This window comes from Talpa occidentalis, unplaced genomic scaffold (assembly GCF_014898055.3).
Source record: "Talpa occidentalis isolate TD23 unplaced genomic scaffold, MPIMG_talOcc4v2.1 talOcc4.14, whole genome shotgun sequence".
Classification (NCBI taxonomy): Eukaryota; Metazoa; Chordata; class Mammalia; order Eulipotyphla; family Talpidae; genus Talpa; species Talpa occidentalis.
This window is the reverse complement of record NW_023601433.1, coordinates 20,784,468-20,808,919: the sequence shown is the minus strand read 5'-3', so window position 1 is coordinate 20,808,919 and position 24,452 is coordinate 20,784,468. Positions and strand designations below refer to the sequence as shown.

The window sequence follows — 24,452 nt, the reverse complement described above, 5'->3', positions numbered from 1 at the left end:
AAACAAGAAAGAAAAAGAGCATCCTGCTGAAGATGAAAGAGTGATGTCTGAAGCCAAAGAAGAAATTCTAATCACATAAATAATTTATGAAGAAGCTTCTTTCCCCTTTTGGTTGGAGTTAGAGGATTTCAACAGGCAAAACTCAAGGAAGAAAGAAAAAGAACCTTCTGTTAAAATCTGAGAGTATTCTTACAGTAAGTGAAGAATTCTACATGACCAAGAAAAGCCTGCATCTTGGAAAATACAAGGGGGAGCTCTGAGTGCATAAGAAGCTCATGAAGAAAGGATATGTACGTGACAGAGAATTGTTTCTAATGAATTTAACTGCATTACAGAATAAAGTTCAAAAATTTGGGGGGGGGAAGGTGGGATGGGAGAAGTAGGGAAAGATTGGTAAAAGGGTACAAACTTTCAGTTTTAAGATGACTAAAATCTGAGGATCTAACATGTAACTGGTGACTAAACTTGTTAACAATGTATTGCATTCTCTGTTAAGAGAACAGAATTTCAGTGTTCTCACAAAAACAATAAAAAAAATATGTGAGGTGATGCATATGTTAATTAACTAGATGGAAGGAACAACTTTACAAAATATACGTGCATCAAGTTTCCACAATGCATACTTTCAAAAATTTACATTTTATTTGACAATTATGCCTTTGAAGGGCTGAAAAAAAATTAAAGTAAAATAATCATCAATCAGCATCTAAACATTTCCTGGAAAAAAACGTAAAGATGAAAACTCTACAATATTTGAGATTAAAAAAATAGACTGGATGGACATAATGGCAAAGCAGATATTGCAGGAGAAAAGATTAGTGAACTTGCAGACAAAGCAACAGAAATTCTTCTTAACAAAACAGGAAAAAAAGGCACCTTCCTGGGTTAAGACATAACCTATGAAGCTGTCCGCAGCCACTGAAGCACAAATTCAATCCCCGGCCAGGGAGCTACCCACATGGAACAGCAGACCTCTTCTGACTCGCCCACTGCTCCCCTCAGCAGTGTATTTCAGTAGATCTGCCTGTTCTGTTCCCCACTCTGTCTCTGATGAATCCTCTCACCCCCCACACCTCTGGCCTGTACCCCAGTTCTTGTATGCATAAATAAATAAATCTTTAAAAAAAAATAGGGAAAAAAAAACTAAGAAATCATTAGTGAGCTATAGGACAAATTCAAGCAGCCTAATATATATACATGTAATTGGAATCCCCAAAGGGTAGGAAACATGGGTATAGAAAAAAAATTTGAAGAAATATTGGTTGAAATTTTTCCAAGTTTAAGGAAAGCTATAGATACAAGATTATGAATCCCAATACATGAAGCATAAAGAAAACTACATTGAGGTACATCATATTCAGAGTGCTCAAAACAGGATGAAGAAAAAATAAAATAGACACCAGAGACCCAAAAAAAAAAAAAAAAGAACTTCAACCTAAGCCTCACACGTTTTACAAAGTTTAATTCAAAATGGATCATTAATTTAAATGTAAAATATAAAACTATGTAACTTTCAGCAAACAACACAGCAACAAATCTTCAAGACCTAGGACTAGGTAAAGAATACTTAGATTTCCCATCAAAATGATCATCCATAAAAGGAATACTTAATGAACTGGACCTCTTAAAAATTAAAAATGTTTGCTCTGTGAAAGAACCCTTTAAGAAAATGAAAACACAAATTAAAGACCGAAAGAAAATATTCACAAACCACATATCCAGCAAAAACTATATAAAGAACTCCCAAAAGTTAACAGCAGAAAATCACGTAATATAATTAGAAAGTAGGCTGGAGACATTTCTCAAAATAGAATATACACATGGCAAATAAGCAAATAACATCCATTAAAGATACAATGAGGTAGTACTATGTATCAGAGCAGCTGAAGAAAAAAGTGAGAACACCAAATGCTGGCAAGAATGTGAAAAAAGGGGGGCCTCCCGGGTGGCGCAGCGGTTGAGCGCTGGTTTGCGAACCTGCCCGCAGCCTCTGCGGCACCGGTTCGATCCCCGGCTGCTCCCCGGCCACCAGAGGAGGGTCCCACATGGCGCGCAGACCTCTCCTGCGGCCCGCTGCTCCCCTCAGCAGTGTACTTCGGTCCTTCTGCCTGCTCTGCTCCCTGCTCTGGCTCTGGTGAATTCTCTCACCCTCCCGCGCTTCTGACTGTACCCAGTGCATGTATAAACAAAACAAGCAAATAAATAAATACATAAATAAATAAACATGCCTCTATAAAATTAAAAAAAAAAAAAAAAAGAATGTGAAAAAAGGGCCTTCCTGGTGGCCTAGGGGTTACCATCCCATGGCCAGAGTTTGATCCCAATCAGGGAGCTAACCCACCTGGTGCAGCAGACGTCTCCTGTCTCACACACTGCTTCCCTCAGCAGTGTATTTCAGTGGATCTGCCTGTTCTGCTCCCCATTTTGTCTCTGGTGAATCCTCTCACCCACTCACCTTTGGCCTACACTCCAGATCTTCTATGCAAAAACAAATAAAATCTTTTTTAAAAAGAATGTGGGAGAAAAATGGATGCTGGTCCATTGCTGTTAGTAGTACAAAATAATATGCTATCCTGGGAAATAGTTTGTCATTTTCCTATGAAACAAAAAAACATTTGTCATGCAACCCAGCAACAATGTTCTTGGCCAAATGAAAACCTACATGTACTCAAAAATCTTTACATGAACATTCACAGCAATTTTATCTGTAGTAACCAAAAATTAGAAACAACCCAAATGTCCTCCAATACCATGGCATACTACTCAGCAATAGAAAGAAATTAACTATTGCTTCAGTGAAACACTGGATAGCCTCCAGGGAAAGCCAGTCTCAAAAGTCAACTTACTCATGATACTATATAAATGATTCCAGTTATATAATAATCTTGAAACAATTCTATTCTGAAAATAGAGAACAGATTAGTGGGTACTAGGAATTGTAGGTTGGGGAAGAGGGGGTCAACTGGGAAACCATGTGTTGGTGAATATATCACACATACCATAAAATTACATAGATACATATATACATACATATATATATACAAATGAGTACATGTACAATTGATGGATTATGGATTGTACCAATGCCACTTTTCATATTTTGATATGGTACTAAGTTTATACAGATATCAGCATTGGAGGTGGTGATACAGGTGGTATACAGGGGGCCTCCCTAAACAGTTACCACAACTTTCTATGAATCTATAATTACTTTCATATAAAAAGATTTTTAAAAAGAAAAGTTAGTGTTTTCAAAAAAATAACAGCAATATAGAGTGGGATTTATAACAAATTTATCAGTAAAATGTAAGACAACACCATAAAAGCCAGGAGGAGAGAAAAGAAGGGATACTCCATCAGGTTCTTAAGCTATATGTGAAGTGATTCAACTATTCATTCAGAAGAGTATGATGGGTTAAAGACAATATGATAAACCCTAAAGTAACCACTAAGATAATAAAGAGTTAAAGCTAACAGTTCAACATAGGAGATAACACGAAAAAATATGCAATCCCAAAAAGAGCAGAAAAACAGGGAAAAGGAAACCAAACAACAAATGAGACAAATAGGAAACAAGTAGAGGTGATAAATTTAAATCTAATCATGTCAATAATTATTGTATCCACAAAAGTAAAATATACATTCTTTCCAAGTGAACATGAAACATTTACCAAGATAGACCATACTCTGAGCCGTAAAATATACCTCAACAGTGCCTCCCTGGTGGCACAAGAGGTTAAGCACCATACTATGAAGCAATCTGCAGCCTCTGCAGCACGAGTTCAATCCCCAGCCAGCCAGGGAGCAACCCACATGGCGAGGCAGACCTCTCCTGTCTTGCCCGCTGCTCCCCTCAGCAGTGTATTTCAGTCCATCTGCCTGTTCTGTTCCCTGCTCTGTCTCTGATGAATCCTCTCCCCCCACCACATCTCTGGCCTGTACTCCAGCTCTTGTATGCATAAATAAATAAATCTTTTTAAAAAAAAACCTCAACAAATTTAAAAGAATTTAAGTCATACAAAGCATGTTCTATTACCAAAATGGAAGTAAATTTAGATAACAGTAAGATATCTGCAAAAAATCCCAAAATATTTGGGATAACATATTTCTAAATAACCCATTAATCAAAGAAGAAAGCAAAGAGGGAATTAGCTCTTCCATCCATATTTTGATTGGGTTCATTGTTTTCTTTTTGTTGAGTTGTACAAGTTATTTGTAGATCTTCGATATTAGCCTCTTGTCAGATATATGATGAGCAAATATTTTCTCCCATTCAGTAGGGTGAATGTGTAGAAGCTTTGTAGTTTATATAGTCCCATTTGTTTATTTTTGGGTTCGTTTCCCTTGCCTTTGGAGTCAAGTCCCCAAAGACATCCTTGCAGGCAATGTTATGGAGTGTTTTCCTATGTTTTCTTCTATGTTTTCCTACGTTTTCTTTATAGTTTCAGGTCTCACATCCAAGTCCTTGTATGGTGTGAGAGAGTGATCTAGTTTCATTTTTTGCATGTGGTTGTCCAGTTTTCCCAATACCATCTGTTGAAGAGACTTTCCTTTCTCCAATGTAGATTCTTGGCTCCTTTGTTGTAGATTAATTGTCCAAATAAATATGGGTTTATTTCTGGGCTCTCAATTCTATTCCATTTGACTTTCTGTCTATTTTTATTCCAATACATACTGTTTAGATTACAATAGCTTTGATCCAAAGAAGACACACAATTTGCCAGTAGGCACATGAAAATTCTCATCACCATGGAAATACAAATTAAAAATACAATAAGATTCCATCTCACCTGTGAGAATGGCCCATATCAAAAAAAAAAAAACAAAAAACAAAAAACAGGGCCTTCCCTGGTGGCACAGGTGGTTGAGCACCATGATGTGAAGCTATCCACAGCCTCTGCAGCACCAGTTCGATTCCCAGCCAGCCAGTGAGGGTCCCACATGGCGCGGCAGACCTCTCCTGTTGCGCCTGCTGCTCCCCTCAGCAGTGTATTTCATCAGTCTGCCTGTTCTGTTCTCCATTCTGTCTCTGGTGAATCCTCTCACCCTCCCGTGCATCTGGCCTGTACCCTGGTTCTTGTATAAATAAATAAATAAATCTTTAAAAAAAAAAAAAAAAAAAAAACAGAAACAACAAGTGGTGGCAAGGATGTGGCCAAAAAGGAACTCTCATAAATTGTTAGTGGGAATGTAGACTGTGCCAATCTCTATGAAAAACAGTATAGTGGTTTCTCAATATATTAAAAACAGATCTACCATATGACCCTGCAATTCCACTCCTAGATTCACCATAGCACTATTTACAATAGGCAAATTATGGAAGCAACCTCAGTGCCCAAGGACAGATGAGTGGATGAAGAAAATGTAGTGTAGGGCCTCCCTGGTGGCGCAGCGGTTGAGCGCTGGGTTGCGAAGCTACCCGCGGCCTCTATGGCGCCGGTTCGATCCCCGGCTGCTCCCCGGCCACCGGAGGAGGGTCCCACATGGCGCGCAGACCTCTCCTGCCGCCCACTGCTCCCCTCAGCAGTGTACCTTGGTCCTTCTGCCTGCTCTGCTCCCTGCTCTGGCTCTGGTGAATTCTCTCACCCTCCTGCGCTTCTGACTGTACCCAGTGCATGTATAAACAAAAAAATAAATAAATAAATAAATAAATAAATAAATAAATAAATAAACATGCGTCTATATTTAAAAAAAAAAAAAATTTAAAAAAAAAAAAATGTAGTGTATACAATGGAATTCTATTCAGTAGTCAAAAAAGATAAACTCATGCCATTCACAGCTACATAAATGGAGCTAGAAGGGATCATGCTCAGTGAAATAAGTCAGAAGGAAAAAGAAAGATATCAGATGGTTTCACTTACAGGAGGAATGTAGGAGAACCAAATAAGGGATCGGGGAAAAAATAGTAACAATAAAAAACACAACAAAACAAAACAAAAATAAATAGACAACTATAAATCAGAGACATTCTTCAGGGGAGGGGGAGGCAGAGGGATCAAAATGAGGGCGGGAAGAGCACAAGGGACTATGGTGATGGCTCTCGGGTGACTTCATGGTGGAAATTCTATGGGGACTACAACTGAGAAAAGAAAGCAAACATTGTAAAAAAAAAAAAAGAACAACAATGTAAAATATATATATAAATAATTTTTTTTAAAAAAAGAAAATGTAGCATATATACACACAATGGAATACTACTTAGTTATAAAGAAAAAGATGAATTCTTGCCATTTGCAATAACATGCATGGATCTGGAGAAGATTATGCTAAGCAACATAAGCCAGAAGGAAAAAGAAAAACACTCAAATGTGAAATATAGAAAACGAAACAGAGAAACTGACAAAACCAAACCAAAACAAGCCCTAAAAAGCTGACTATAAAGTTGAGGTTACCTGAGGAGGACAATATGTTCCTCTAAGGACAAAATGTGATGAGATCTACAAAAACCCTACTAGAACTAGTAAGCAAATTTAGTATGCTTGCAGAATATTAGTATAACAAACTAATTGTAGTTCTGCAATTATCAACACAAAATCAGAACTTGAAATGACTTAAATCTGTTTAAAATAGCATCAAGAGGGCCTCCCCTTGTGGCGCCGCGGTTGAGCGCTGGGCTGCGAGGCTGCCCTACAGCCTCTGCCGTGCCAGTCTGATCCCTGGCCACCGGAGAGGGTCCCACATGGCGTGACAGACCTCTCCTGCTGCGCCCGCTGCTCCCCTCAGCAGTATATTTCTTCGTCAGTCTGCCTGTTCTGTTCCCCGCTCTGGCTCTGGTGAGTTCTCTCACCCTCCCGTGCTTCTGACTGTATCCAGTGCTTGTATAAATAAATAAATCTTTAAAAACTAAATAAAATACAAAAAAATAAAATAGCATCAATAAATATGAAAGAGGCAGCAGTCCTTCTGCCCACCTGTGACTATGCAGGTGCTTCCTTTCACCAATTCTCTTCCTCCTCAGGGCAGCAGCTTCCTGCCTGCCTGACCTGTACCAGCTCTTCACTGACCTCCCTCAGCAGAGGCTGCTCTCCTCAAGACTGCTCGCCTACAACCATGCAGGCCTCTCTCAGCAAACCTGTCCCTTTCAGGGAAGCTCTTTCTGCCCACTTGTGTCTACGCAAGTGTCTTTTACTCTCCTGTCCCTTTCCCTAATAAACCTGCTCTTACAAATATAACTAACGTCTCTGTCTCAAGGAAAAACTCGCCTGGGAAACATACCACGTGCTGCTGAAAGGGGAGCTCTGGTGACACCTTTCCCAGAATGAACCCAAGGACCCCGCACTCCAAACCCATTGACTCTGAAAATGACATCACTATTCAGCTATCACCAGCCACTGCAGCACGAGTTCGGTCTCCAGCCAGGGAGCTAACCCACATGGCGCAGCAGACCTCTCCTATCTTGCCCGCTGCTCCCCTCAGCAGTGTATTAGAGTAGATCCGCCTGTTCTGCTCCCCACTCAGATTCTCTGGTGAATCCGCTCACCCCCACACCTCTGGCCTACACCCCAGTTCTTCTATGAAAAAATAAAGAAAATTTAAAAAAAGAAATATGAAAGAGTAGAGATAATTCTGACAAAGGGTATGAAAAATAGATACACCGTAAACTATAAAACATTGCTGAAAGTAACTGAAGAAGGTCTTTTTAAAAAGGACACCATAGGGGCCTCCCTCGTGGAGTAAGGGTTAAGACGCAACCTATGAAGCAATCCGCAGCCACTGCAGCACGAGTTCAATTCCCGGCCAGCCAGGAAGCAACCCACCTCTCCTGACTTGCCCGCAGCAGACCTCTCCTGACTTGCCCGCTGCTCCCCTCAGCAGTGTACTTCGGTCAATCTGACTGTTCTGTTCCCCACTCTGTCTCTGGTGAATCCTCTCACCCGCCCCACACACACCTCTGGCCAGTACCCCCAGCTCTTGCATGCATAAATAAATAAATCTTTTTAAAAAATGATGGTAGCATGTGGCAATTTCTAACATTCAAAAAAAAAGGGGCAAGATACATGCTGTTCTTTTTTTTAAGATTTACTTATGCATACAAGAACTGGGGTACAGGTCAGAGGTCCTAGGGAGGTGAGAGGATTCACCAGAGACAGAGTGGGGAGCAGAATAGGCGAAATACACTGCTGAGGAGAACAGCGGGCAAGACAGGAGAGGTCTGCTGTGCCATGTGGGTAGCTGGCAGGCCAGGGATCAAACTTGTGCTGCAGTGGCTGCGGATAGTTTCACAGTGCTTAACCCCTTGCGCCACCAGGGAGACTTGATACATATTGTTTAAGTCAGAAAACAAAATATCACTAAAACATCAATTTTTTTTAATATTTTATCTTATATAATTCTTACATCATTTTTCATCTTTGTACAATGTATGCATTTTCATTTTGGTTATATTCCCCATACAATTGCACTCCCCCTTATTTTGACTCTAGTTCTTCCTCTCCCCACCCCTCTCTAATCCCCCCTCCCCCACCCCGTAGTGTGTCTCTGGTTTATAGTTGCTTGTTTTTTTTGTTTTTTTTTTTAAAGAGGCATGTATTATTTGTTTGTTTGTTTATACAAGCACTGGGTACAGTCAGAAGCGCGGGAGGGTGAGAGAATTCACCAGAGCCAGAGCGGGGAGCAGAGCAGGCAGAAGGACCGAAGTACACTGCTGAGGGGAGCAGCGGGCGGCAGGAAAGGTCTGCGCGCCATGTGGGACCCTCCTTCGGTGGCCGGGGAGCAGCCGGGGATCGAACCGGCGCTGCAGAGGCTGCGGGCAGCTTCGCAACCCAGCGCTCAACCGCTGTGCCACCGGGGAGGCCCTATAGTTGCTTGTTGATTTTGATTATTACTTTGCATTGATTAGTCTTTTTCCTGGTCCCTTATTTAGGTTTTCTAAATTCCTGCTATGAGTGAGACCATCCGGTATTTTTCTTTTTCTTTCTGACTTACTTCGCTGAGCATGATCCCTTCTAGCTCCACCCTTGTTGCTGCAAACTGCATGTGTTTTTCTTTTTTGATTGCTGAGTAATATTCCATTGTGTATATGTACCACATTATCTTCTTATCCAGTCATCTATTTTGGGGCATTTGGGTTGTTTCCAAAGCTGAGCTATTGTAAATAGTGCTGCTATAAACATAGGGGTACAGGTGCCCTTTGGAATTACTGTTTCTGTGTCATTTGGGTAAATACCTAGGAGTAGAATTGCTGGATCATATGGAAGCTCTATGTTTAGTAGGTCAAGAAATCTCCACACAGCTCTCCATAGTGGTTGGACCAGTTTGCACTCCCACCAACAGTGCAGGAGAGTTCCTTTTTCTCCACAACCTCGCCAACATTTGTTGTTGCTAGTTTGTGTAATATGTGCCATTCTCACTGGTGTAAGATGGTATCTCATGGTAGTTCTGATTTGCATTTCCCTGATTACAAGTGATGCTGAACATTTTTTCATATGCCTGTTGGCCATTTGCATTTCCTCTTCAGAGAAGTTTCTTTTTAGCTCTTCTGCCCATTTTTTGACTGGATTATTTTCTTTGTTTTTGTTGAGTCTCATCAGCTCTTTGTAGATTTTTGTGATCAGTCCTTTATCATAAGTGTTGTATGCGAAAATTTTCTCCCAGTCAGTGGGGTTTCTCTTTGTTTTGGTTATTGTCTCTTTTGCTGTGCAGAAGCTCTTTAATTGATGTAGTCCCAGCTGTTTATCTTTTTCTTCACTATCACTGCTTTGGGTGATGTGTCTGTAAAGATGTCTTTGATGTGCATGTCATGTAGTGTTTCACCTATATTTCCTTCTATGTATTTTATGGTTTCAGGTCTTATGTCTAGGTCTTCAATCCATTTTGAGTTGGTTTTTGTGCATGGTGTGAGGTAGTAGTCAAGCTTCATTCTTTTGCATGTAGCGACCCAGTTTTCCCAGCACCATTTATTGAACGAACTTTCTTTGCTCCAGTGCATATTCTTTGCTCCTTTGTCAAAGATTAGTTGACCATAAATCTGTGGGTTTATTTCTGGATTTTCTATTTGATTCCATTTGTCTGTTCTTGTTCCAATACCATGCAGTTTTGATGATTATGGCTTTGTAGTATAGTTTGAAGTCAGGGAGTGTGATGCCTCCATTCCCTTCTCTTTTTTTTTCAGGAGAGCTTTGGCTATTCGGGGTTTTTGATGATTCCATATGAATTTCATCAATAATTGTTCTATTTCTTTGAGGAATGTCATTGAAATTTTTATTGGAATAGCACTAAATCTGTATATTGCTTTTGATAGGATGGCCATTTTAATAATGTTTATTCTTCCAATCCATGAGCAGGGGATGTCTTTCCATTCTTTGTGTCTTCTTCTATTTCTTTTAACAGTGTAAAACATCAATTTTGTGTTCCCCATATTGTCTATATATTTAATGTAATTCCATGAAAATCCCAGTGAAACTTTTTTTTCAAAGATTTATTTTTATACAAGAATTGGGGTATAGGCCAGAGGCATGGGAGGGTGAGAGGATCCACCAGATGGAGAGCAGGGAGCAGAACAGGCAGACAGACTGAAAGCACTGCCCAGGGGAGCAGCAGGTAAGACAGGAAAGGTCTGCCACGCCATGTGGGAATCTCCCTGGCCAGCTGGGAATCAAACCCATGCTGCAGAGGCTGTGGACAGCTCCACAGCGCAGTGCTCAACCCGCTGCACCACCGGGGAGTAAAACTTTCTGTAAAAACCCCAGTGACACTTTCTGTAGAAAGTGGCCTACTCAGAAATGTTCAGAGCAGTCCTAACAGCCAAAACTTGGAAATGATACAACATCAACCACCAGGTGAATGGATAAACAAATTGTGGTATATCCATGCAACAGTATATTATTCCACAATAAAAAGGAATAAACTGAAACACACTACACAGTGGATGCATCTTTAAAAAGTTACACCCAGTAAAAGGAGGCAAAATCCACAATGACAGAAAGCAGTTCAACGGTTGCCAGGGGAGGAATGATGTATTACAAAGGCCCTTGAGGCAACTTTTGGGGGTGACAGATACGTTCATGCTCTTCATTTAGGTGATAGTTTCATGGATGTAAACATACAGGAAAACTTAGCAAATTATGCACTTTAATAGGTATGGTTTACTGTATATCATTTATATCTTGATAAAGTTGTTTGGAAAAAAAAAAGATCAAGAAGGATATGGGCCATGTAGCTAACAAACCACAGTTTGCAGAACTGAATCAAGGGCTTCAGCCCTCTTTTCTTCTCTGAGTGAGGACCAGGGCTTTTCAAAAGCTCCAAATGTGCATTTTACAAAGGCAATCAGAGCAGCCAGGCTCTCCACCTCTGCCCCCCATCCTTACTGCCTCTCTTCACCTCAACTCCCCAGTTTAAGAGGTTATGAAACATTATATGCTTATGAAACTACATCTCCACCTCACTTCCACTATGAGACAGACTTAAAATTCAGTAACTCCAAGAAGAAAGATATTTTATTGTGTGAACAGAGTCCCACCAGAAGGAATGCACTACCAGAGATTCCAGTTGTTTCCACTGTTTTCTTTTTTTTTTTTAAGATGTATTTATTTATACAAGAACCAGGGTACAGGCCAGTGGTAAGGAGGGTGAGAGGATTCACCAGAGACAGAGCGGGGAACAGAACAGGCAGACTGACTGAAACACACTGCTGAGGGGAGCAGCGGGCGAGACAGGAGAGATCCGCCTCACCATGTGGGTTGCTCCCTGGCTGGCCGGGGATCGAGCTCATGCTGCAGAGGCTGTGGATTGCTTCATAGTGAGGTGCTTAATCCCATGCGCCACTAGAGAGGCCTTCAGTTGTATTCTTAATTAAGAGATATATGTCCCTCTGCCACAGTACAGAGGAAAACACCCAGACAGCACTAAGGGTCACTGAATGTTACAATCAGATTTGACTGCATGTAATAGAAAACCCAATCATTTACATACAAGAATTTATTGTCTCACTTTTATTAAAGCCCAGAGGTAAGAAAAAAGGGACTATTTTGACAACTCTGTGATGTCATCAGGCTCTCAGGCTTCTTCTGCCTCCTTTAACATGTGGCTTCCATCCCCGAGGTCACATGATGTCTGCTGGAGATCTCTGATCTGAGCAGCAGGAGCAAGGAAGGGAGAAAGGCAAAGGGCGGTATCCCCACTGCCCTGGAAGGCAAAGTGGTGCTACCCAGAGGAGGGAGAGGTGATCACCAGGCGGTCAGGTGCCTGACCATTTGAGTCAAAAAGATCGTGGACACCAGAACAAGCCTGGGCTGGCACTTGGGCTGGCTTGTACCCTTGTGGGCGCTCCCTGAAAGAGTGGATCACCAGAGCTGAAACATGACCTTTGGGTAAACAGTTGACATTTGAACAATATAGATTTGAACTGTGAGGTTCATGTCTAAGTGAATTCTGTCTTTTTTTTTTCCCCAGTGGAGAGTACACAGGCAGTACTCCATCAACACAAATTGTACAGTCCAGTTTCTCACATTTGGAGAAACTGCCAGGGTCAGCACATCCAGAGTGCAGTGGATAAACAACACCCTGGGAAAACCACCTTCATGACCATGGTATTGCCCCTGCCAGGTAAGTGTGCAGATTTTCTTGTTAACAGACCAGTAAACACAGAATATTGATAAACACAGACCAGTATTATAAATGCATTTTCTCTTCTTTCCAATTTTCTTAATAACCTTCTCTCTAGCCTACTTTACTGTGAGAACACAATATATAATACATATAACATATAAAATATGTGTTATCAGTAATTTATGTTATGGTAGCAGATGACTATTAGTAATTAAGTTATAGAGAAATCAAAAGTTACACTCAGGTTTTTTACTGCTGCGGAGAGAGGTGCATGTGGTCAGCGCTCCTATTATTCAAGGGTGGACTGCAAGGCACAATAATTGAGTGTGGTGCTAAGATTTTCTTTCCCTTGCAGAGATTCCACGAAAGAGCTCCACTTCTGTGTCCTGGTCCCACCCTTCAGGGACTGCATTACAAGTGCAGGCAGGGCCTCTCCCCATGGAGTTAACCTGGCACTGGGAAACACCATAAAGGTTCTGCCCTTGCAGCTTTCTCCCAGGCTACTCAGATACCCAGTGTTTCTGAACTGCCTGTGGTAAGCTGGGTGAACAGGCACAGTCAAGCAAGAGGAGTATTTGTTGTGCCTGAGCACATACTTGAAAAGTGGTTACATTCCCCAAATTCAGAAAAGTAAGTATATTATCATCAGGGGAGGTAGAAAAGCAGTGGGAGTTCTGTTCAAAATGAAGGAAATGTTTCTATCAGGTAGTGAGAGGTATAGAAAAGGCAGTCAGAAGGCGGTTGCTCTCATCAGCCCTGGCTCTTCTCTCAGCCAACAACATCTGCCCAGCCCCCATTCTCTGATGCTAGAGCCAGGAGCATATGCCCCGCACCCCAAGTGGCCTCACCATGCCTTATGAAACTGAGCTTCTGGCTGCTTCACACCTGGGAGGCATCAGGTATTTGACCAAGTGGTTGGCTCTCCAACTGGAGGTCTCCCTTAAGCACAAGCTTGGGAAGTAGGCAGCCCCCCTACCCCAAAAGAGGAGTGCTGCTGCCTTCACCATGGTGACCATCTGGGTATTTTTTCCAGATTTGGTGCTCTGACCATACTCCTCCAAGGACCAGCTTCTCCTCAGCTGCTGGGCTCCTCCACCAGTGTCGGTGAACAAGATCCAAGTGAGCCCAGCTGTATTCCCTCAAAACTCATAAAAGCACTAGAGGCCCCAGGACACAACACCAGGAGTGGGTAGGAAGCCTGGAAGGGAATATCCTGGACTTCTGGGCCTCCTGCCCAAGCAGAATACTTCAGTTACAATTATAATAATAACATTCTTTTTGTTTAAAAATAGATTTAAGAGAATTAAGGGCTATAAAGTAAAATAAGTCTCCCTCTTCCCACACTTAGGGGGAACTCCCAGGAACCACAATAGGTATAATTTTATAGAAATATTCTTTCCAAGCGTATTCTGCTGAATGCACTTGAAATGATTTTATTTATAAATAATTCATTTAATAATAGTGACTAATTTATAATGTACACCTTATTTACACTGAAATTGTAAGTGGAAAAACTAAAGTAGCTAAAAACAAGTGGCTGATCACCTCCCCAGAGTGCAGTTTTTGAAATGACCACCAGGTGTCAGAGTTATCAACAATATTCTCAAAAATACGACTGGAAAGTTACAGGGGAAAAGTGCCTGGTTGGAAATGAGATGGCAAGATCCCTCCCTGAACAGAGTTTATTTGGCCCTTTGACCCAGTATTTCATCTAGTTAGGGTTGGGGGAAGGGATTAAATGAACCTGCAGAAAAAAAAATATTTATTTCTTAGACCACAGATTCCCCTTCAGCTGGGTACCCTTTGATCTTTACAGCTCTGTTAAAGCGCTATTACATTTCACATGGGAAATAGAAGAATGGCTGGAAGTTAACCCTTCTACAGCTGCGAGGCTACTTTTGAAAGCCAGAGCCATATTTCCACTCCTCAGTCGGCAGCTGAGAAGGAGTGGAAAGAGAGAGGGGGACACCCACAGGAGGAAGCTTTGTTAAAGCCATCCCTGATTTTCAAAAGGAAATTCCACTTCTTCATGAGTTCTTCCTACTTAACCTTCCTACTTAACCTCACTTCCAATTTGACTGCTCACATATATTTCCTTTACCAGGCCAGACCTGGCTGTTGTCTAGAGCTGCCCAGCTAGGAAACATTGGCCTCCGTGCTTGAGAGCAGCGGGTAGGGCGGCTCCCACCACAACTTTCAGGATGTCGCCCAGGGGTAGTTACACTGCTCTTCCTCCAGGGGTCAGGGGTTGGCACTACACATAGGCTCAAGGACTCCCAGCGACGCCCATGGCAAGCCTCATCCTGTATATTTTTGAATTTCAAATATCCAGGCGAGGAGGGATGGTACTGAAGCATTTACAACAAAATGAGTGTGAGAAGGGGACGACCTTGGCTCCAGAATGAGCAAACCTCTTCTTGGAGGGCACAGCTAAGAAGTATCAGAGAGAAAGGAGAATCCTTGGTATATGTCCCAGCTGACGTGTCTAGGCTGTTCCTTGGATCACATGCCACTTCTGGCTGTGGGGCTAGGAAGGGGTTAACAGACCCATATATCCTAGAGCTTTTCATAGGTGCAACATTTCTATGGATTAAGATGCCAAGCTTGTGGAAGTGGGTAGGAAACAGGAGAAGAGAGGTAAGAAAGCAGTTCAACTTTTCACTGACCATGTTATTGATATTGAAACACTACTTGAGACTTGTGATTTCCATGAATTGTGACAGGCAGATTAAGGCAACCTTTTCAGGTGATTTGAATGACCTCATCTGCTAAACTGGCACATTCTATGTAGGCCAAATGAAGCAACAGTAATTATTTAAGTCACTATACACCTTAAATGCTACATACATAATTTAAGATGATACACCTGGGGTGCCATACACATAATAAAAATGCCAGCTATTATTAAAACATAGGTAGTATTCATATTCAGATATGAGTATGCATTGTGTTTGATGTTTCAAACATAATATACAAGCCAAATGCTTCACTTAAAATAAAAAGGGATAAAACAATGTTTATATTGGGATCCACATTAATCTACCATGACTGGTATAATAACTGTTGCTTTGAAGTGGCCAATGCTGGTATGGCAACAGATTTTTTTTTCCATTATCCCATTGCATATAAGAGGTAAAGAACAGAAAGAATCTCTCATAATGCTAACCATACTATACCCCTGATCATTTCAGTGTTCTGGGAATGTTCTCCCTATGGAGATCAGACTGAGCCAAAGGAGTGGCCTCATCTGCTCCAGGTTTGTCTACCTCAAGGAGGCCAGGATAAACATGGGCCTTCCCTGAGGGTACCAAAGACACTACTTGGTGACTCCTGGACCCACCATATTCCTGATAATTCAAAGAGCATCCCAAATCCCTGAAAAGTCTTGCTATCCATCACAGTTTCTAATTCATTAGGTCACTTGAATGACAAAGGTTTCACAAGCCCAAAACAGACATCACTGGTCTAGGTGTATCTTGAGATCCCCAGCTCCAAGGTCCTCTGGAGAAGGAACAACAACCAACAGTGTCTCGCGGGTGCGCCTCACAGAGTCAAATACCTGCTTGCCACCCACCCCCTCCAGTTTAATCACGCGTTGGGTAGGTGAGTCAGAGAGGAGGTGGGTGGTTGTGTTTGGTTTTGCCATGTTTTTGGTATCCTAATAACAATGGCTCCTCCCTCTACTTAATCTTTCCACAGAGACCCCACCTCCAAGCCTAGCACTCAGTCAAAAGGCCTGATTCAGAACCTCCAGTCTCTTCACCAGTACCCAGGCTGTCTCCCTTCTATAAAGTGAGTGAGGAAATTGTTAATATGAACACATAAAAATAAAAGACTTCCTGAATTTCCTGAATCAGGTATGAGTTTGGGGGTAAGATAAGGCCAAGTTAAAAACTCAAAGGTCACCGACCATAATTATCCCTTCCATAAGGGCAGCCTTCCGCACCTGTAGCCAAGCAGCTTCTGAGGCTGACAAATAGCTGTGCCTGTCGAAACGCCAGAGGAAGCATTCCTCACCAGGTCTCCCAGCCCTAGCTTCAGCGACAGGGACCAGAAAAGTAAACAGACTAAACCAAGAGAAACAAGAGAGAACTGGTTCTCCTGCTCTCTAGATGGTTCATGACATTTCGATTATATTCAACACAATACAGCTGAATTATTTTTAACCTTCAAGGGAACTCCTGGCTTCACAAAAGAAATATTAGATGGTAGAGTTGAAGGATAGTGAGAAGCAGAGACCAGGAAAAAATTCACCAGTAGAAATGAGCCTGAAAATGGTACTCTCCACAGTATGGGATAGGTAATGTGTGGCACATTTTATTCAAGGAACCATGAATGTTTTGTTTTAGGTGTTGCTTATTGGCAATTTATCTCTCAGCATTATATTCTGAATTTTCTTTATGCAGTTTCACCACTAGTTCAGCAAATGGCAGAGAACCCTCAGTCCTGATCTTAGTAACTCTGCTGCATGTTTACTAGATTATAATAGAACAGTTCAAGATAATCCCACCTAAAGTCAACACAAGAGTTCTTAATGCAGCCTTTTGGACAACTTGACTCAGGGTCTAAACAAACTGACCTCATTTTTTATACCTCTACCATGGGGTGGGAGGTGAGAGAGGAGAGAAAAGTCCATTCCTCCTTTATTCCACTTTTCTTCCCCACCCCATGCTATGAAAATCTTTCAAAACTTATCAAACGTATAAAGTTCGTTTGATTGTGGTACTAGAATTTAACACAAGACTTGCAAATTCTAGTGCTTTACAGGTGCCAAATAGATTTCTTTCACAGTATCATCTTGAGCTGAATTCTTCTGACCCTAAAGCACCTGCTTTTTTAATATATCCATCCTTCTTGAAATAAGCCCACTTTTAATAGAGACATGGGTATGAGAAATAGCTTACTTTTCCCTTAATTCTATTACCAGAAAAACAATACACAAGTTTGATCATATCTGGCAGCTGACCGCCAACCTCAACATTTGGGAAGCAATAGAGAGTAATGGAGATTCTGGTGAACTGGTAAGCACATAACTAAAAGTAGCAGCCTCTGTTTGTTTCACCGAAAAGTGGGTTCATGTCTCTAGAGAAGGAAGAAATCCCGATTCTTACGTATACTCTTCCAATATTTAAATGTGGACTAGTAGCTTTAAAAAAAAAAAAAAAGGTCATTAGGTCAGCACTTTGCTACTTTTCTCTAATGTCAAAAGGTACTATGACTGGAAATAAAAGAACTACCCTGGAAGTCAGGTACCCAAGTCTGTTAAACCTAGCTCAGACACCAATCGATACTTTCTATTCCGAAGCAAGACACCTAACTACCTTGGACCTGGTCTGAACAATTTAGAGGTTCAAAAATCTTTTTAATCTTGAATTATTATACTATAGTATTAAATATGTTTCTAGACTGTCATTTCCCACAAGAATAACCACAAATGTAATTTAAATGGGAAAACACACACAAGATATAGCATTATGCCACACCAGGGTCTATGAATGCTATTTAGACATGATCTTGCTATGGCCAAGCTACTTGGTTAATAAAGCCACCAAAATGCCAACATTATTTCAGAGCAGATCTCCTCTATGATAGCACCAATCATTGGAGAAAATAAAAATTGTCCTATGTCCTGTGTATTATGACTGTGAAACAAAAATATCCTAGGTCTTTTGAGCCAAAACCCAGGATTCAAAGGAACACTGAGTGAGAAAGCAAAGCTGACCAATAGGCTGTCTTGAGCAACAAGCCCTGCTTTTCAAGTTCATGCTCAGTGTATCTGTAGTGAGATTCGTAGTTGCCACATCATGGCCTCCTGCATGAGCCAACTGTACTCGAACAACTCTTGTTACAAAACCCTTGGCTGGAGCCCACATGTGTACGCAAGCACACAGCTCACCCTGCAATAAGTACACAGGATTTCAGATATGGGAACTTTTCCTTCAGGGAGCACAGGAAGGAAATAAAAAATATTAAGCTGGAAGATAATTAGTAATGGGTAAGTGGGGGGATTTTCCCATTGTAAAGGTTAAAAATAGGCACATCTCAGAGCAAATAAAAGTGTTCATATTCTTGGGACATATAAACTACACAGCTTTGGCAAACTGAAGGCTCAAACAGGAGTAGAAAACCAAGTGAATTATAGCTGGCCAGCTTCCTTACACAGCTCGGCTTCAAGTGAAGTGGGGAGGGGGCATTTGGCACCTACATTCCTAAATGCTTTTGTTCATCTATTGTGAACAATGGACCCTTTTATTTTGCTATTGGCTGCTGTCAATAAGTATCTAGTATGTTAAAAGAGTGAATTTTTTTTTAAGATTTATTTATTTATTTATACAAGCACTGGGTACAGTCAGAAGTGCGGGAGGTTGAAAGAATTCACCAGAGCCAGAGCAGGGAACAGAACAGGCAGACTAACGAAATACACTGCTGAGGGGAGCAGCGGGCGGCAGGAGAGGTCTGCGCGCCATGTGGGACCCTCGCCGGTGACTGGGGATCGAACCGGCTCTGCAGAGGCTGCGGGCAGCTTCACAGCCCAGGGCTCAACCGCTGCACCACCGGGGAGGCCCAAGAGTGGATTATTTTTGACTCTAAAACCTAACATGATGTATCTCTTCAGTTCTGTCTCTCTTAGAGGCATTTTTCTCACTGTGCCCTGTTACTGCCCTGGCTTAAGTAAACAACATTTATTCTAAGTCAGTTCATTCTTACCCTAAGGCCTTTGTGTTGTCTGTTCTCTTTACCTACAATGCTCTTTACCGTTCACAAGGGCAGTCCATTCAGATCTCAGCTGCCAGGTTACCCATCAGAGAGGCCCTCTCTGGCCACCCAATATAAATTATCTACCCATACGTCCTATGTCACAGCACCCTATTTTAATTCTCTGCCCAATGCTTTATGCCACTTTTATATAGTTCCTCATTCCCTGTCTTCTCTTGCTAGTTTATAAGCTCATGGAAATAAGAATTGTGTCTTGTTTGCTATGTATTTCCAGCATCTAGATCAGTACCCTCAATAAATATTAGTTGAGGGACTCCTGGTGGCACAAGGAGTTACACCTCAGCACTGTGAAGCTATTAGCAACCACTTCAGCACGAGTTCGATCCCCAGCCAGGGAGGTGCCCCCCATAGCACAGCAGACCTCTCCTGTCTCACCTGCTGCTACCCTCAGCAGTGTATTTCAGTCAATCCGCCTGTTCTGCCCTCTACTCTGGTGAATCTTCTCACTACCCCCAACCTCCACACCTCTGGCCTACACCCCAGCTCTTGTATGCATAAACAAATAAAATAAATCTTTAAAAAATAAATAAATACTAGTTGAAAGAATGGGTGGATGACTGGATGGACGGAAGGATCCATCCACCAAAGATTTATGAAGCGCCCTATGAAGCACTGGGAATTCAATGAAGAGTAAGACCTTCCTTCAATGGCTCCACAGACTATGAGTGAGAACAAATATTTGTACGACACAATATACAAGAAAAATGCTTATAGATGTGTACCAAGCCTCCTACCCAAGATAAGTGTGAGGACAATTTCTAAGGAAAATTAACAGTTGGCTGAAAGGGCAAAGAATACTCTATTGAGGAATATTGCAACCAAAGTATTAAATCTGAAAGCAGAGCATGGGTTCCAGGTGACCTAGGAGGTCTGATGTAGCTGTGCCACAGATAAAGGAATGAAAGAGGGCCTCAAAAAGGGACCTGGGAGCCTTGGAGATCAATCTCTGGACATTGGATTTTAATGTCCTAAATAAGTAATGGGAGCTACTGAGACATTTTTAAGTAGGGAAGTAATGTGATGGTTTTATGCTTTATAAAGATAATCTTGGCAATGAGAGCAACTAGTTAGAGAAAAGAACAAAGCACTCAGGAAGTGTTGTCTAGCCAGGTTAAAAAAAAAATGCAAAGAATTCCAACTCTTAGTGGCAATGGAGATAGAAAAGAGGAGACAGATTTGAAAGCTATTTAAAAGGTAAAATCAATAGAGCTTCGGGGAAGTTAAGAGAAAGGATGGGGTTAAAGAAAATCCCAGTTTCTGGTTTGTGTCATCAAAATTAATGGTTCTGCTTTGGGCCTGTGAAGCCCTGCATTCGTTCTGTTTGTAATGACTGAATCTGAGTCTGTTTGCTTACATGAGCTCATGGACACTTGCCCAAGTAGCTATCTATAATCCTAGAACAAATGTTAGTTTTCTACTTAATAGGTAAATTTGTATAGAACTCCCTCTGATGTGTGTGTGCATCAAATCTACAATGTTAATGATTTATCTGTTCATGCAGATACACATGTTATTATTTCAATGTACAGCCATTTTTGGAGGCACACACTGATCCATCACCACGGAAGGATGACTATTGGTCTAAATATAGATATGCCTGTCACCTCAGAGAAAGAACAGGCCAGAAGTCATGATTCTACTTACTCCAAGGAAGTCTTAAAGTAATAAAATTGAGAAACAAATTAATGTAATTTTTCTTAAGTCTGCAAATCTGATCTAAAAACCAAATTATGATTGCCTCACCTAGGTTTCACTTTTCTTGGTCTTAATTGCTCATTTAGCCCCCAGCTCCCTCTAAAGCTGCCCTGCCCCCTCCCCAAGATATTTCTCAAAGTCCTCAAAGGGTATCTCACAGATTCTGAAAAGCAAGTACAATCAGCTATCTGGCCAGACACCCTGCAGGGATATCCAGTTTTTCCTTTTCTCCTGCGATAGCTCCCATCTGCTGCTACTACCTGAGAGGCCAAATAAAGAGCACTCAGTAAGTGTAATCTCTGGTGCCAGCTTGGGTGTAGATCCTGACTTTGCCACTTAATGAGCTGTCTGATCTAGGGCAAGTTATTTAGCTTCTCTGGCTGTTTCTGCCCTTGTAAAATAAATAATATTATCTATAACCTACCTCATGGATAGCTGTGATGCTTAAATGAGTTAATATTTACAAAGTACTCACAATAATGCCTGCACATAGTAAGCACTCGGTAAGTGTAAGCTATTATTCCTACTATTGCTGCTCCTGCTGGCACTGGGGAAACTTCTGATAGATCCTGCCATAAAGTGCAAAGCTACAGGAGTTATATTATTAAGGTAAGAAACAATGCCCTCCTTTTTTTTTTAAAGTTTTTTATTTATTTATGCATACAAGAACTGGGGTGCAGGCCAGAGGTGTTGGGGGGTAAGAGGATTCACCAGAGACAGAGTGGGGAGCAGAACAGGAGACTCTACTGAAATACACTGCTGAGGGGAGCAGTGAGCAAGATAGGAGAGGTCTGCTGCACCTTTTGGGTTAACTCCTGGCTGGGGGATCGAACTCATGCCCTCATGCCGCAGTAGCTGGAGATGGCTTGCACCACCAGGGAGGCCCCAGTGCCCTCCTTTCATAATATGGTACCAAAAGGGTCACAAAACTGTACTACTTATGCCCAGTGCTTTCTGAAATTACCAGTAAGAGAGTACTTTACACTTTCACTTGAACCCTCCTCACACCACCCTCCCCAAGGACTGAGACAGGAGTCTGAGGCACCCAGCTACAAGACAAATGAGTGACAGACACCACACGGTGTCCCTCCCTCAGGCAAGGCTTTGTTACAGGGTCAAGTAGGTCCAGCCTGGCTCTAGCTCCCTTAGAATGAGTTCTTTCCAAAAGAATCCTTCCTTCCTCACCTAAACAGACTCCTGGAAACACTGATTCCCAATTGTTCTAAAGAAAAAGTTTAAATCATCCTTTTAAAAGAATGAAAGACCAGTTGTATCATCAAATTACTTGTAGATGGAAAGCAACAGATAAACTAGGTAAAAATATGCTCAGTTGAAGACTAAATAGTTCTGATATGGACTTCTTTCTTTGATGATGAAGTATCTGTGAAGTCTTAACATTATGACAGGGAGATGAAAAAGAAATTTTAAATATGAGTCCACCAACCCTAGCATCAAAAACCACCCAATTCATAGGAATAATTGTAATAAAGATATGCAAGGCCTACCAGAAAATAAAGAAGCCTATTTAAAACCCATATAGAGAAATATGCCATATTGCTAGACAAGAAGATTCAATATTATAAAGATACATGTCCTCCCCAAATTGATCTGCAGACTTTATTAAATTCCTTTCAAAATCTCAGCAATTTTTTTGTGGAAATTGACAGGATGATCCCATATTTTATATGAAATGCAAAGGGACAAATATGGCCAAGACAATCTTGAAAAAGAAAAACAAAATTGAAGGCCTCCCCAGTGGCACAGCGGTTGAGCGCTGGGTTGCGAAGCTGCCCGCAGCCTCTACAGTGCCGGTTCAATCCCAGGCAGCTCCTCGGCCACCAGAGGAGGGTCCCACATGGTGCGCAGACCTCTCCTGCCGCCCTCTGCTCCCCTCAGCCGTGTATTTCGGTCCTTCTGCCTGCTCTGCTCCCCACTCTGGCTCTGGTGAATTCTCTCACCCTCTAGCGCTTCTGACTGTACCCAGTGCTTGTATAAATAAAATAAATAAATAAATAAATCTTTAAAAAGAAAAAAGAAAAACAAAATTGAAACAAAACTGAAAATCATATATTGTATTGTAAACCAGCATTACCGCTATTAAAAAAATACAATTTAACAAAGAAATTGAAAGAGTTACACTGCAGTGGCAAAACTTACTATACAATTATAGCAATTATGTCAGTACAGTATTAGCACAAACTTTTGCCAGTTAAAGCATAAAGTTACACAAACCAATGAAACTAAGAGTTTAGAAATAGGCTATCATCTGTACAGCCCTCTAACTTATAATAATGATACAATTGTAGGACAGAGAGGAAAGGACAGTCTTTCAAAATGGTGCTGGGTCATTTGAATATTCAAACAGAAAAACAAATAAACTTTGACCTCTGTCTCACAACAATCACAAAACCTAACTCTAAAAGGATTGTAGGGAGCCTCCCTGGTGGCGCAAAGGGTTAAGCACTGCACTATAAGCAATCCGCAGCTTTTGCAGCACTGAGTTTGATCCCCAGCCAGCCAGGGAGCAAACCACATGGCGAGGCAGACCTCTCCTGTCTCCCAGCTGCTCCCCTCAGCAGTGTATTTCAATCAATCCACCTGTTCTGCTCCCCACTCTGTCTCTGGTGAATCCTCTCATCCCCTGCACCTCTGGCCTGTACCCCAGTTCTTGCATACATAAATGAATAAATCTTTTAAAAAAATAAAACGATTGTAGACATAAGCTGGAAAGCCAAAATATTCAAACAACCAGAAGATATTTTAGGAGATTATCTTCATGCCCTTCAGGACAGGCAATGACTTCTAAAAAAATTTGTGTCTACAAGACACAAAAAGCATAAACCATAAAGGAAACAACTAATGAACTGAATTTCATTATGAACTTCTGCTCATCAAGACACCATTATGAGGGCCTCCCCGGTGGCGCAGCGGTTGAGCGCTGGGTTGCGAAGCTGCCCACGGCCTCTGCGGCGCCGGTTCGATCCCCGGCTGCTCCCCGGCCACGGGAGGAGGGTCCCACATGGCGCGCAGACCTCTCCTGCCGCCCGCTGCTCCCCTCAGCAGTGTACTTCGGTCCTTCTTCCTGCTCTGCTCCCCATTCTGGCTCTGGTGAATTCTCTCACCCTCCCGTGCTTCTGACTGTACCCAGTGCTTGTATAAATAAATAAATTAATTAAATTAAACAAATCTTTAAAAAAAAAAAAGACACCATTATGAGAATGAAAGCAAAGCATGCAGTGGGAGAAGGCATTTACAGTATTACACATTCACCAAAGGACTCATATCTAGAATGTATAAAGAATATCACAAATCATTAAGAAACAGATGCAATGTTTAAAAAGGGGCAAAATACCTGATAAAAGAAAATATCCAAATAGCCAGAAAAAAAATATTTAAAATGGGCTCAACATCATTAGTCATTAGAGAAACGC

General features: G+C 41.6%; 1 long non-coding RNA gene and 1 other non-coding gene across 2 annotated transcripts in view; both read right to left on the bottom strand.

Annotated features, from left to right (window-relative positions):
- Window positions 1-24,452, bottom strand: part of LOC129145726 (uncharacterized) — a 52,532-nt gene that overhangs the window by 19,123 nt on the left and 8,957 nt on the right. The gene's annotated exons all lie outside the window — the stretch shown is intronic.
- On the bottom strand, window positions 12,393-12,554 carry LOC119245355 (U1 spliceosomal RNA). Its single transcript, XR_005125291.1, has one exon. It is a non-coding gene; the product is annotated as a U1 spliceosomal RNA (small nuclear RNA).